This window comes from Bufo bufo, chromosome 4 (assembly GCF_905171765.1).
Source record: "Bufo bufo chromosome 4, aBufBuf1.1, whole genome shotgun sequence".
Classification (NCBI taxonomy): Eukaryota; Metazoa; Chordata; class Amphibia; order Anura; family Bufonidae; genus Bufo; species Bufo bufo.
Window position 1 is genome coordinate 493,274,710 of NC_053392.1, and position 16,069 is coordinate 493,290,778.

Below are 16,069 nucleotides of genomic sequence, written 5' to 3' on the forward strand. Positions count from 1 at the left end.
GAACATCAGCTTGTCCACATTGGCTGTAGACAGGCGGCTGCGTTTGTCTGTAATGACGCCCCCTGCCGTGCTGAATACACGTTCAGACAAAACGCTGGCCGCCGGGCAGGCCAGCACCTCCAAGGCATAAAAGGCTAGCTCTGGCCACGTGGACAATTTGGAGACCCAGAAGTTGAATGGGGCCGAACCATCAGTCAGTACGTGGAGGGGTGTGCACAGGTACTGTTCCACCATGTTAGTGAAATGTTGCCTCCTGCTAACACGTTCCGTATCAGGTGGTGGTGCAGTTAGCTGTGGCGTGGTGACAAAACTTTTCCACATCTCTGCCATGCTAACCCTGCCCTCAGAGGAGCTGGCCGTGACACAGCTGCGTTGGCGACCTCTTGCTCCTCCTCTGCCTTCGCCTTGGGCTTCCACTTGTTCCCCTGTGACATTTGGGAATGCTCTCAGTAGCGCGTCTACCAACGTGCGCTTGTACTCGCGCATCTTCCTATCACGCTCCAGTGTAGGAAGTAAGGTGGGCACATTGTCTTTGTACCGGGGATCCAGCAGGGTGGCAACCCAGTAGTCCGCACAAGTTAAAATGTGGGCAACTCTGCTGTCGTTGCGCAGGCACTGCAGCATGTAGTCGCTCATGTGTGCAAGGCTGCCCAGAGGTAAGGACAAGCTGTCCTCTGTGGGAGGCGTATCGTCATCGTCCTGTGTTTCCCCCCAGCCACGCACCAGTGATGGGCCCGAGCTGCTTTGGGTGCCACCCCGCTGTGAACATGCTTCATCCTCATCCTCCTCCACCTCCTCCTCATCCTCGTCCTCCTCGTCCTCCAGTAGTGGGCCCTGTCTGGCCACATTTGTACCTGGCCTCTGGTGTTGCAAAAAACCTCCCTCTGAGTCACTTCGAAGAGACTGGCCTGAAAGTGCTAAAAATGACCCCTCTTCCTCCTCTTCCTCCTGGGCCACCTCCTCTTCCATCATCGCCCTAAGTGTTTTCTCAAGGAGACATAGAAGTGGTATTGTAACGCTGATAACGGCGTCATCGCCACTGGCCATGTTGGTTGAGTACTCAAAACAGCGCAACAGGGCACACAGGTCTCGCATGGAGGCCCAGTCATTGGTGGTGAAGTGGGTCTGATCCGCAGTGCGACTGACCCGTGCGTGCTGCAGCTGAAACTCCACTATGGCCTGCTGCTGCTCGCACAGTCTGTCCAGCATATGCAAGGTGGAGTTCCACCTGGTGGGCACGTCGCATATGAGGCGGTGAGCGGGAAGGCCGAAGTTACGCTGTAGCGCAGACAGGCGAGCAGCGGCAGGGTGTGAACGCCGGAAGCGCGAACAGACGGCCTGCACTTTATGCAGCAGCTCTGACATGTCGGGGTAGTTGCGAATGAACTTCTGCACCACCAAATTCAGCACATGCGCCAGGCAAGGGATGTGCGTCAAACCGGCTAGTCCCAGAGCTGCAACGAGATTTCGCCCATTATCGCACACCACCAGGCCGGGATTGAGGCTCACCGGCAGCAACCACTCGTCGGTCTGTTGTTCTATACCCCGCCACAACTCCTGTGCGGTGTGGGGCCTGTCCCTTAAACATATGAGTTTCAGAACGGCCTGCTGACGTTTACCCCGGGCTTGTAGTAAGAAGACCAGCACTCCGTAATTCCAATAATGAAAAGGATTTTCTTTATTCGTCACCCATATGTGACGCACGTTTCGACACTACTCTGTGTCTTTGTCAAAGTACAGGTGATAACAGCTCAATTCAGCATATGTAAAACACCACTTAAATACAATTCAAATAGCCCGCCTCCCAGTCACGTAAGTCATCACATGACCGGGACCGGACTAAACCGCGCCCAGCCATATGACAAGTCACGCGACCATAACATCACATTGCTACACAACCTGTCCAAATCAAGTTGAATCTTCTAGAATTGGAACGCGGTAAATCATGCATCTGAATCCATAAACCATTGGACATCTGAGCAATCCATAATAGATTATATATTAGATTAAACATTTTTCGTAATATATCGTTCAGATGCACTGAAAACATGCCGTCTCCTAGTTATGCAAGCAGTCACGTGATTCGGGAAGAATCCCGGTCACCTGACCAGTCACATGATCATGATGTCACATTGCTATGCAAATAGTCCAAACAAAGTTGGATCTAACTGAGGACAGATTGTGATGCAATACATATTGAGATTCATGCTATGTATCTACTTCTGAATCATGCGTGATCTATCACCGGACCCGGAATACACATCTGGTAAACATTTATACATATATACAAAGCACCATTATAATACCACTTCAATACAATTCAAATGGCCCATATCCCAGTCACGTAAGTCATCACATGACCGGGACCGGATTGAACCGCCCCCAGCCATGTCACAAGTCACGCGACTGTATCATCACATTGCTACGCAACCAGTCCTAACCAAGTTGAATCATCTAGAATTGGAGCACGGTAATTCTTGCATCTGAGTCTATGAACCATTAGACATCTGAGCAATCCATAATATAATATACATCAGACTAAACATTTTTCGTGATATATCATTCAGATGCATTGAGGTCATACCGCCTCCTGAACATGCAAGCGGTCACGTGATTCAGGAAGAATCCTGGTCACATGGCCAGTCACATGATCATGACATCATATTGCTACGCAACTGGCCCAAACAAAGTTGGATCTATCAATGGACAGGTTACGGTGCAATATATACTGGGATCCATACTGTGTTTCGACTTCTGAGTCATGCGTGATCTGTCACGAGACCAAGGACAAACATCTGGTAAGCATTTATACAGAATAATACTTAGTAATCACACGTTCTATATATTGAATCAAGTAAAACTACTTAATGAGTATTCCTTATTGAGGCCTTTGGGAGCAAGCGTCTCAAGCCGGTGGATCCAATATGCTTCACGTTGGTGGAGCATCTGGATCCGATTTCCTCCACGCCGAGGCAGGGTCACTTCCTCTATAATTTGAAAACGCAGTTGTGAGATGCGATGATTTTTTTCTTTGAAATGTTGAGGGATAGGTAATAGAATGTTCTCCTTCCTAATCGTGGACTTATGTTTCCCTACCCGGTCTTTTATGCGCATTGTTGTCTCTCCAACATAGCACAACCCACAAGGACATTTAAGTAAATAAATGACGAAACTACTGTCACATGTAAAGTGACCCCGAATGGGAATTTGTTGTCCTGTATGTGGGTGTGAGATGTTGGAGCCTTTGATGACATTTGAACAGTGGACACATTTAAGGCAGGGAAATGTTCCCTTTTTGACGGTAGAGAAAGTGAGCTGTCGCTGAAGTGTCCTGTCACTTCCTATATCCTCACGGAAGATCATGTCCCTAATGTTTTTGTTACGCTTATAGCACATCATGGGATATTCCCTAAATTCCTGAATCGTGGGATATGATTTCTGCAGAATGCCCCAGTGTTTATTAATGACAGCTTTAACACGATCCATCCAGGGGTGGTATTTTACAATCAATGGTATTCTCTGTCCTTTGTCTTTTTTCTTTTTTGGTTCTACGGAACTATCTATTCTATTTCGTTGTTCATGTAATAAATGAGGGGGATAGCCTCTATCCATGAACTTCTGTGTCATTTCCTGCATCCTAAGGTCACGTGTGTCCTGATCCATTACAATGTTAGCCACCCTTTTAAACTGTGAATACGGCAGTGATTTTTTTACAGTCGAGGGGTGATTGCTATGGAATGATAACAGACTATTTCTATTTGTTTCTTTGACATACAAGTCAGTGGTAATACTGTTGTTAATTCCTCTAATCACCCATGTGTCAAGAAAGGAAACACGTTGTAGATCTTGGTGCAGGGTGAATTTTAATTCAGGTCTTATGTTATTAATATAGTCCATAAAGGACATGAGGGTCTCAATGCTGCACCACCATACGCAGAAAACATCATCTATGAAACGTTTCCAAAATATGCAATGATTCTGATATAGACCATTTGGGTAGATGTACTCTCTCTCAAAATGTGCCATATAGCAATTTGCGTATGGCGGTACAGCATTGGACCCCATCGCGGTCCCGCACCGCTGCTGGAAAAAAGTGTCTTGGAATAAAAAATAGTTACGACGTAGGACAATAGAAAGCAAAGACAGAAAAATGTTTTTTTCTTTCTCTGTGTATGTGCTGTCATTTAATAGTGCCTGGACAGCCTCCAGACCCTTTTCATGAGTTATACTGGTGTATAAACTGCAGACATCTAGAGTGACCAGGACACAATCATGCGACAGCTCAATCTCCCGCACCGTCTCCAAAAAGTGTTGTGTGTCCCTAAGATAGGAAGGGGCCTTTTTAGTGAGAGGGGTCAACACTTTGTCGAGAAATATTGCAGGGGGAGAAAGGACCGAATCCGTGGCTGTGACTATCGGGCGGCCGGAGGCCGTTCCAGGGATTTATGCACCTTGGAAAGTGTATAGAACACAGGTGTCACAGGGTGTTGGTTGATTAGAAATTCCGCTAGCTTTTTATCAATGACATGTTGTTCTAAGTTCTCATCAACCAAGACCTGTAACTCCCGCTTGATTGTCCAGACCGGATCCCCCTGCAATATTTCATAGACATTGTGGTCGGATAATTGTCCAAGAATCTCTTTGACATAATAGTCTTTGTCTAATATGACAAGGGCTCCCCCTTTGTCTGCGGGCTTAAAGACCAGGGAGTCATCATCTATCAGATGATTGACTACCTGTCTCTCCTCAGCGGACAAATTATGGTGTATGAAATAATCTCCCTTTTTAAATTTTCCAAGTAACAAAGCAATATCACGCTGCACAAGTTGTATATATGTTTCACTAGGATAATATATTTTCGGAGGCATGTAATGGCTCTTTAGTTTTAAACCAAATTGTTGCAAATTTAACAATGAATGAACATTATCAGTGGAAACAAAATCATGCGTAGATACACTTGAAAAATGGCCTTTGAGCCGTATGTTACGGAAAAAACGATTCAAATCCATACGGTCACTACAAATAACTTGACGAGCTAAAACAGTACAGATTTGGTTGAATAGAAATGTGAGGCCTGTCTTTTTTTGCGCTGTGTGACAGGTATAGGTTTAATCACAGAATTAGACTTGTATCTGCACGGTAGCGTGTGTGTTAAATTTTTCTGAATGACACTATCAGCACCTTCAATGTAAGATATCCTTTTTGGGATAGATTTAAAGTAGGCCTCATATAGCAGAAACTAGTTATTTTGAGAATGGCAAATTTGGGAATAGTTTTTCAACCCAGAACAAAAAATGTGCTTTTACGGTCACTACAAATAACTTGACCAGCTAAAACAGTACAGATTTGGTTAAATAGAAATGTAAGGCCTGTTTTTTTTTTGCGCTGTGTGACAGGTATAGGTTTAATCACAGAATTAGACTTGTATCTGCACTGTAGCGTGTGTGTTAAATTTTTCAGAATGACACTATCAGCACCTTCAATGTAAGATATCCTTTTTGGGATAGATTTCAAGTAGGCCTCATATAGCAGAAACTAGTTATTTTGAGAATGGCAAATTTGGGAATAGTTTTTCAACCCAGAACAAAAAATGTGCTTTTACGGTCACTACAAATAACTTGACCAGCTAAAACAGTACAGATTTGGTTGAATAGAAATGTGAGGCCTGTTTTTTTTTTGCGCTGTGTGACAGGTATAGGTTTAATCACAGAATTAGACTTGTATCTGCACGGTAGCGTGTGTGTTAAATTTTTCTGAATGACACTATCAGCACCTTCAATGTAAGATATCCTTTTTGGGATAGATTTCAAGTAGGCCTCATATAGCAGAAACTAGTTATTTTGAGAATGGCAAATTTGGGAATAGTTTTTCAACCCAGAACAAAAAATGTGCTTTTACGGTCACTACAAATAACTTGACCAGCTAAAACAGTACAGATTTGGTTGAATAGAAATGTGAGGCCTGTTTTTTTTTGCGCTGTGTGACAGGTATAGGTTTAATCACAGAATTAGACTTGTATCTGCACGGTAGCGTGTGTGTTAAATTTTTCTGAATGACATTATCAGCACCTTCAATGTAAGATATCCTTTTTGGGATAGATTTCAAGTATGCCTCATATAGCAGAAACTAGTTATTTTGAGAATGGCAAATTTGGGAATAGTTTTTCAACCCAGAACAAAAAGTGTGCTTTTACGGTCACTACAAATAACTTGACCAGCTAAAACAGTACTAATTTGGTTGAATAGAAATGTCAGGTCTATTTTTTATGCGCTGTGTGACAGGCTCAACTTGCCCCTGATGTAGTATATGGCCAAAAAATAACCACACTATTGATGGTTAAATGCACTTGGGTGACACAGGCTCAGCCTGCACCAGATGTAGTATATGGCCAAAAAATAACCAGACTGTTGATGGTTAAATGCACTTCGGTGACACAGGCTCAGCCTGCAGCTGATGTAGTATATGGCCAAAAAATAACCAGACTGTTGATGGTTAAATGCACTTCGGTGACACAGGCTCAGCCTGCAGCTGATGTAGGATATAGCAAAAAATAACCACACTATTGATGGTTAAATACACTTGGTGATAGCTTGTGCTGGCGCACCACAAGCCACAAAATGGCCGCCGATCACCACAGAAAAAAGTGATCTAAAAACGTTCTGGGCAGCCTCAAAAAAGTGATCAAGTCGATATTAGCACTTCAATGATCCACAGCTGCAGATCGATCACAGAATGAAGTCTTTTGGAGGAGTTAATCTGCCTAATCTCGCCCTAACGTCGCAGCAGCAACCTCTCCCTATGCTTGAATCAGCAGAGTGACGTGCAGCGCTACGTGACCCAAGCTTATATAGAGGCTGGGTCACATGCTGCACTGGCCAATCACAGCCATGCCAATAGTAGGCAAGGCTGTGATGGCCTCTTGGGGCAAGTAGTATGACGCTTGTTGATTGGCTGCTTTGCAGCCTTTCAAAAAGCGCCAAGAAAGCGCCGAACACCGAACCCAGACTTTTACGAAAATGTTCGGGTTCGGGTCCGTGTCACGGACACCCCAAAATTCGGTACGAACCCGAACTATACAGTACGGGTTCGCTCATCCCTACTCTTGAGCTCTTTTAGTAGATTTACCATTACCACCTCCTCAGGCAGAGAGTTCCATAGTCTCACTGCTCTTACCGTAAATAATCCTCTTCTATGTTTGTGTAGAAACCTTCTTTCATCTAGAAGTAAATGTCCCCTCATCACAGTGATAGTCCTGGGTATAAATAGATCATGGGAGAGATATCTGTACTGACCCCTGATGTATTTATACAAAGAGATCTCCCCTCAGTAGTCTTTTTTCTAAACTGAATAACCCTAAGCAGTATACTGTCCTCTTTTGTGTAAGGCCTCATGCACATGACTGTTGTTGTGTTCCGTGTCCGTTGTTCCGCTTTTCGTGATTTCCTGCTGACCCATTGACTTTCAATGGGTCCGTTGAAAACTCGGCTAATGCACCATTTGTCATCCGCGTCCGTGATCTGTGGTTCCAATCCGTCCAAAAAATATAACCTGTCCTATTTTTTTCACGGAAAACGGTTCGCGGACCCATTCAAGTCAATGGGACCGTGAAAAAACGTAGAGGCACACAAGATTGTCATCCGCGTCCGTTTTTTTCCTATCATTTGCATGGCAAACTTGACTTAGACTTTTTTTCACTTTACTTCATGTCTGGTGATCCTCCAAAAATAAAGGAAGACACACGGAAACAAAAACGGAAACGGATCACGGAACAACGGAACCCCATTTTGCGGAACAGAACACAACAACGGTCGTGTGCATGAGGCCTAAATTACATAGTAGCATAGTATATAAGGACGAAAAAAGACATTTGTCCATCCAGTTCGGCCTGTTATCCTGCAAGTTGATCTAGAGGAAGGAAAAAAAAAACTGTGAGGTATAAGCCAATTTTATATCAAGACACGGAGGCTCCTATTGCTTAACCCTTTCTTTACTGAACCACACAGCAGCAAAGAAAAACAAGAATATAACCACCAATGGGCAGATAGCCCCGCCTCCCAAGTCCCCTGTAAAGGACGCTCCATCCCAGCATATCTTCCTCTTTCTTTGCTGCTGCCACCCAGCTAAGTATCCACACTAATCTGGTTTCAGGTTTTTGTGGTATTTTGTCTATATTTACTCAGATTAATATATATTTGTTCCTTATAGTGAGGTTTCCACCTGTCTTTCCTGTGGGTTTTGTCTACTCTTATTGTTTGGTATTCTGTTTTTATAGGGTTTTCAGGGTATTATTATTATTATTATTATAATTTTTTTTTCACAGTTTAACTTGTTTTAGGGTTGTTTATATACAGTTGCAAGAAAAAGTATGTGAACCCTTTGGAATTATATGGATTTCTGCACAAATTGGTCATAAAATGTGATCTGATCTTCATCTAAGTCACAACAATAGACAATCACAGTCTGCTTAACCTAATAACACACAAAGAATTAAATGTTACCATGTTTTTATTGAACACACCATGTAAACATTCACAGTGCAGGTGGAAAAAGTATGTGAACCCTTGGATTTAATAACTGGTTGAACCTCCTTTGGCAGCAATAACTTCAACTAAACGTTTCCTGTAGTTGCGGATCAGATGCGCACAACGGTCAGGAGTAATTCTTGACCATTCCTCTTTAGAGAACTGTTTCAGTTCAGCAATATTCTTGGGATGTCTGGTGTGAATCGCTTTCTTGAGGTCATGCCACAGCGTCTCAATCGGGTTGAGGTCAGGACTCTGACTGGGCCACTCCAGAAGGCGTATTTTCTTCTGTTTAAGCCATTCTGTTGTTGATTTACTTCTATGCTTTGGGTCGTTATCCTGTTGCAAAGGCCATCTTCTGTTGAGCTTCAGCTGGTGAACAGATGGCCTTAAGTTCTCCTGCAAAATGTCTTGATAAACTTGGGAATTAATTTTTCCTTCGATGATAGCAATCTTTCCAGGCCCTGACGCAGCAAAGCAGCCCCAAACCATGATGCCCCCACCACCAGACTTCACAGTTGGGATGAAGTTTTGATGTTGGTGTGCTGTGCCTCTTTTTCTCCACACATAGTGTTGTGTGTTTCTTCCAAACAACTCAACTTTGGTTTCATCTGTCCACAGAATATTTTGCCAGTATTGCTGTGGAACATCCAGGTGCTCTTGTGCAAACTGTAAACGTGCAGCAATGTTTTTTTTGGACAGCAGTGGCTTCCTCTGTGGTATCCTCCCATGAAATCCATTCTTGTTTAGTGTTTTGCGTATCATAGATTCGCTAACTGGGATGTTAGCATATGCCAGAGACTTTTGTAAGTCTTTAGCTGACACTCTAGGATTCTTCTTCACCTCATTGAGCAGTCTGCGCTGTGCTCTTGCAGTCATCTTTACAGGATGGCCACTCCTAGGGAGAGTAGCAGCAGTGCTGAACTTTCTCCATTTATAGACAATTTGTCTTACCGTGGACTGATGAACAGCAAGGCTTTTGGAGATACTTTTATAACCCTTTCCAGCTTTATGCAAGTCAACAATTCTTAATCGTAGGTCTTCTGAGAGCATCATTCACATCAGGCAATGCTTCTTGTGAAAAGCAAACCCAGAACTGGTGTCTGTTTTTTATAGGGCAGGGCAGCTGTAACCAACACCTCCAATCTCATCTCATTGATTGGACTCCAGTTGGCTGACACCTCACTCCAATTAGCTCTTGGAGATGTCATTAGTCTAGGGGTTCAAATACTTTTTCCACCTGCACTGTGAATGTTTACATGGTGTGTTCAATAAAAACATGGTAACATTTAATTCTTTGTGTGTTATTAGTTTAAGCAGACTGTGACTGTCTATTGTTGTGACTTAGATGAAGATCAGATCACATTTTATGACCAATTTGTGCAGAAATCCATATAATTCCAAAGGGTTCACATACTTTTTCTTGCAACTGTACCCTCCTAGTACTCTGAGGGTTTTGTTACCTTCCCTCCTCCCCTTGCGTCCACCCCTTGCGGTTTCGGTGGTCCTTTTTTCTCTCACCTGTTTGTTTTTTCCCCGCTCTGGTAGAGGGGGTTCTTCTCTTCAGCGTCCGTTCGGCGCGCCCGAGATCTCGCGGCATCGAGCGGGATCTCTGGCGCCATCTTAGTTTTCTTCAGCGCCGTCTTCCTGGCCGTTACGGCGTCCGAAATCTCACAAGATTTCGGACACCATCTTCTGGGATCACCGCTCCGCTCGGTGTATTCGGCGGACGGCTCCCCTCTTCTACAGGTTGGCGGCGGCGTTTTTCTCTGAGGTGTGGGTGACTAACCCCACCTTCTCAGTTATAGTAGTTAGGTAGTGAGGCAGCTCCCTCCCCAGAGCCAGAGTTAGTGTTCACTACCCTGCAGAGACTATTTAGAAATAAGGGTAATACATTTTTCTGCAATTAGATTGTGTGTTTTACCTCAACAGCTTTTAGCGTTTCAATAAAATCTCTGCTTTAAATAAGTTGTTCAGAGACAGCAAACCAATGTAGCTATATATTTAACCTTTATTTACCAGTGGTATATTCTCAATATATTCTTATGACATTTATTGCTATCCCACATTCAAGTCAATAAAATGTCTGATCATAGGGCCCCTACACTAGCCCGAGGTAGCTCGGGTCAGGAGGATAACCCTTCCCCTCCTGCCTTACAGGGATCCATACCTGCAGCAGGTGGATTGGTTCCTATTTCCTCTGAGGCGCAGGCTCTGGCCCTGCAACAGTCTATTTCCAATGCCATTATGACTGCTATGGGGTCCATGTCGTCTTTACTGACCCATTCCATTTCCCAGGTCCTTATTGCTAATCCGTCCACTAGTCTGGCCCTTAATCCTCCTCCCGTGACAACACCAAGTGCCTCTAGAATCATTAGTAATGATGGCCCGGTTCCATCCCATGACGGCGCGCCTAGGTCGCGCAAACGAGCCTGTCCGCGCCGGGCAGAACGTACATGGCAATGGAAATCAGCCCGGTCCCATCTTGAGTCTGATACTGACTCCTGCAGAGAGTCTGAGGAGGAGGCTTTACTGGAATCCCCACTGGTCGAAAAGAAAGGAGGCCAGCATCGCCCCGTCATCAACCTGAAGGCTCTGAATACCTTCGTCAGGTATGGACACTTCAAAATGGAGGGCATCCACCTTATAAGGGACATGCTGTTGCCAGGCGATTGGATGGCACAGCTGGACCTCAAGGATGCGTATTTAACAGTCCCGGTTGCTCCCTCCTCCATGGATCTTCTCCAGTTTTGCTTGCAAGGGAGCATTTGGCACTTCACGTGCCTCCCGTTTGGTCTGTCTTCTGCCCCCTGGTGTTTCACCAAACTCATGCGACCGGTGGTGGTTACCTCCGCACCCGGGGGGTGAGACTTATAATTTACCTGAACGACATCCTGATCATGGCCAGGGATTGTGCTACACTCCAGGTCCATCTTCGCATGGCTATGAACCTCTTCTCCAGCTTGGGGTTCATAATTAATCACGAGAAGTCATGTCTTTCTCCTTCCCAGACCATGGAGTTTCTCAGGTTTTGAGTGAGTTCTACCTCATTGACACTCAGCCTCCCATTGGAAAAGGTTCAGACGATTCGCAAGGAGTTGCTACGCACTCTGGTTTTGTCGCAGATTTCTCTCAGGTATCTGGCTCGAGTCATCGGTCTCCTGTCGTCCTCGATTCAAGCCATCTTTCCTGCACCACTGCATTATCGTACCCTCCAACGGCTCAAGATTGCACACCTGCAGGCGGGTGCAGCAAATGCGGATCTGATTTCCTTGGATCAAGAGACGCGGGACGAACTGAAATGGTGGATCGGCAACCTTTCCGCTTGGAACGGCAAGGCAATCTTCGGCCTTTAACCATATATAGTGGTGGAGTCGGATGCCAGCCTCCACGGTTGGGGAGCCCACTGTGAGGGAATATCTACCGGAGGTCCGTGGTCAGCGATCGAGTCTCACCTGCACATCAATGCGCTGGAACTCCTGGCGGGGTCCTTTGCGATCCGCAGCTTTACCAGTGGAAGAGCCAAGGCTTGCATCCGTCTCCGTAAGGACAATATTTCCGCGGTTCGTTACATCAACTCGATGGGGGGGACCCGCTCCACCATTCTGACGCAATTGGCGAAGAACTTTTGGTACTATTGTCTGGCCAACAATGTGTCGGTGGTGGCGAAATATCTTCCCGGTCTCCACAATAAGTTGGCCGATTGGAACTCTCGCTACATTTCGGATGCCAGCGATTGGAGGTTAGATGTGGGGGGTTTCTCAGCCATCTCATCACGTTGGGGTCCGTTTTCTATCGACCTCTTTGCATCTCGATGGAACGCTCAACTGCCCAGATATTTCAGCTGGAGACCAGATCCTGCCGTGGAGGCGGTGGACGTCTTTATTCAGCCTTGGTCGGACGACTTGATGTACGCCTTCCCACCGTTTTCCCTGATTCCTCGGGTCTTGGCCACCGTGCGTCGCCAAGTATCAGAGCTTGTTCTAGTACTTCCCTTTTGGGAGACCCAGTCTTGGTACCCACAACTACTGGAACTGCTGGTGGACAGTCACCTCTTGCTTCCCAGCCAGCCGTCTCTGTTGGTAGGTCCGATGAACCAGATGCATCCTTTGCTTTTGGAGGGCTCCTTGCGTCTGCTGGTGTGCAGAGTATCAGGGAATCCTGGCGATCCCAAGAGGTTTCGGAGACAGCTAGATTCCTTTTGGAAAGCGCATGGGCCCCTGGAACCAGGAAGGCCTATCGGGCAGCCTGGCAGTCCTGGGCTAATTGGTGCTTCCTTCGGAACCTGGATCCCACTACTGCTTCTGTGAGTGAGATTATCCAGTTCCTCTCCTCCCTCTACGAAGAAGGCAACGCATATCGCACCATGAATGTGTTCAGATCGGCTATTTCTTCCGGCCATATCAGTTTTGAGGGTTATCCTGCGGGTCGCCATCCTTTGGTATGTCGGTTACTTAGGGGCTCCCGTCTCGCTCGGCGCCCTCGATTTACTAGTTCTTGGGACGTGTCCATGGTGTTGGCCTTCCTTTCGGGTTGGCCGGCTAATAAGGACTTATCACTTTGACAGTTGTCTGCCAAGTTGGTCACCCTTTTTTGTCTTGTTTCATGTAAGAGAGTTTCAGATGTACGGGCTTTAGATTATGACGCCCGGTCTTTCACTCCAGAGGGGGTGACCTTTAACATCTCTAGACGTACTAAGACTAGTATCAGGTCAGTATCCTATCCTAGTTTTCCTTCGTCTTTGGCACTTTTCCCTGTTGCATGTTTGAAGGAATACGAATCCAGAACTCTGTCACTTCGGTCCTCGTCGTCACAGTTATTCATTTCCTTTTGGAGACCTTTCGCACCAGTTTCCACAGTCATTCTGGCTCGGTGGGTAAAATGGATTCTATCCCTGTCTGGGATAGACACTGCGATCTTTACAGCTTATTCGGTTCAAGGGGCCTCTGCCACGTCCTTGACCGTGTCGGGAGCACGCCTGGAGGATGTAATGAGGCTGGCAGATTAATCTCGGACATCCACATTTAGGGAATTTTATTTTAGGCCGGATCTACAAATGTTCGCCTCCATTGTCAACCGGCTTTAAACTAGCAATAGGAGCCTCCGTGTCTTGATATAAAATTGCATGATTTTCCTATTTTATGACGTAAAGTCATGATTTTATGAAAGACACGGAGGCGAGTATTGCCCCACCCTTCTCCCTCCCTGCTTTGACGTTGAGTTTTTGTGAATATTATGATGTGTATGTATTTATATTGCGCTTGGTTATCTGTTGCAGTTTGTTGAAGACTCCTGGTTGCGTTTGATTTTCCTACTATTATCTATTTGTTTTTATCCTTATAGGATGAACCTGGAGTACGTCGGATGAGAGGTTGATCATCTTCGTTGACTGACAGCGCTTCGCTGTCATCTCGGCTTCGTTTGATTCAAGTTGGATGACTGGTTCCAGTTCATTAGTTTTGTCTTCGGATGCAGTTTCGTTGTTTTCCTGGAGGGTGTCAAGTCGACAAAGAAAGAGGAAGATATGCTGGGATGGAGCGTCCTTTATAGGGGACTTGGGAGGCGGGGCTATCTGCCCATTGGTGGTTATATTCTTGTTTTTCTTTGCTGCTGTGTGGTTCAGTAAAGAAAGGGTTAAGCAATACTCGCCTCCGTGTCTTTCATAAAATCATGACTTTACGTCATTAAATAGGAAAATCATGCAATTTTCCCCACTTAAGGGTGAAAAAATTCCTTCCCTACTCCAATCACGCAATCAGAATAACTCCCTGGATTATTGCTTAACCCTCTCTAGTAGCTATAGCCTGTAATATTATTACACTCCATAAATGCATCCAGGCCCCTCTTGAATTCCTTTATTGTACTCACCATCACCACCTCCTTAGGAAGAGTGTTCAATAGTCTCACTGCTCTTACCGTAAAGAATCCTCTTCTATGTTTGTGCAAAAACCTTCTTTCCTCCAGATGCAGAGGATGTCCCCTCGTCACAGTCACAGTCCTGGGGATAAATAGATGATGGGATAGATCTCTGTACTGACCCCCGATATATTTATACATAGTAATTTGATCTCCCCTCAGTCATCTTTTTTCTAAAGTGAATAACCATAATGTTGATAATCTTTCAGGGTACTGTAGTCCCCTCATTCCAGTTATTACTTTAGTTGCCCTCCTCTGGACCCTCTCCAGCTCTGCTATGTCTGCCTTGTTCACAGAAGCCCAGAACTGTACACAGTACTCCATGTGTGGTCTGACTAGTGATTTGTAAAGTGGTAGGACTATGTTCTCATCAGGGGCCTCTATGCCCCTTTTGATGCAACCCATTATCTTATTGGCCTTGACAGCAGCTGCCTGACACTGGTTTTTACTGCTTAGTTTGCTGTTTATTAAAATTCCTAGGTACTTTTCCATGTCAGTGTTATCGAGTGTTTTACCATTTAGTATGCATGGGTGATTTTCATTATTCCTTCCCATGTGCATAACCTTACATTTGTCAATAGGGCCCAATACTGACCCCTGAGGTACTCCACTGTTGACAGTGACCCAATCTGAGTGTGTACCATTAATAACCACCCTCTGTTTTCTATCATTGAGTCAGTTACTTACCCACATACAGACATTTTCTCCCAGCCCGAGCATTCTCATTTTATATACTAACCTTTTATGTGGAACAGTATCAAATGCTTTGGAGAAGTTCGATATATGACATCCATTGATTTACCACTGTCAAGTCTAGAACTTACCTCCTCATAGAAACTGACTAAATTTGTTTGACATGACCGATCCATCATGAAGCAATGATATGGTGTTATTTGCATATTTTCATTGAGATCCTCCAAGATAACATCTCTTAGAAAACCTTCAAACAGTTTACCCACAACAGATGTTAAACTTACTGGCCTATAGTTTCCGGGCTCTGTTTTTAGACCCTTTTTGAATATTGCCACCACATTTGCTATGTGCCAATCCTGTGGAACACTCCCTGTCAGTACACAGTCAGTAAATATCAGAAATAAGGCTGGGTTCACACTTGAGCGTTTTACAGCGCGTTCAAACGCGCTGTAAAACGCTCAACACATGAAAACCAATGCTTCCCTATGGCCCTGGTTCTCACTTGAGCGTTTTACAGCGCGTTTGAACGCGCTGAAAAACGCCCTACGCTCAAACAAGTACTTGAGCTTCTTTGGGGCGTTTTGACGCGCGTTTGTGGCCATAGGACACTGCAGTCAATCACACAAACACGCGTCAAACGCGCGTTTACTATTGCAAAAACCGCGCATAAAAACGTGCGACAAAAACGCGCGTTAAACGTGCATATAAAATGCGCTCAAGTGTGAACCCAGCCTCAGGGTCTGGCTATGACATTACTTAATTCTCTTAGGATTTGGGGGTGTATGCCATCTGGTCCTGGCGATTTGTCTATTTCAATCTTTTTAAGGGTACTTTCACACTAGCGTTTTTCTTTTCCGGCGCTGAGTTCCGTCCTAGGGGCTCAAATCCGGAAAAGAACTGATCAGTTTTATCCTAATGCATTCTGAATGGAGAGCAAT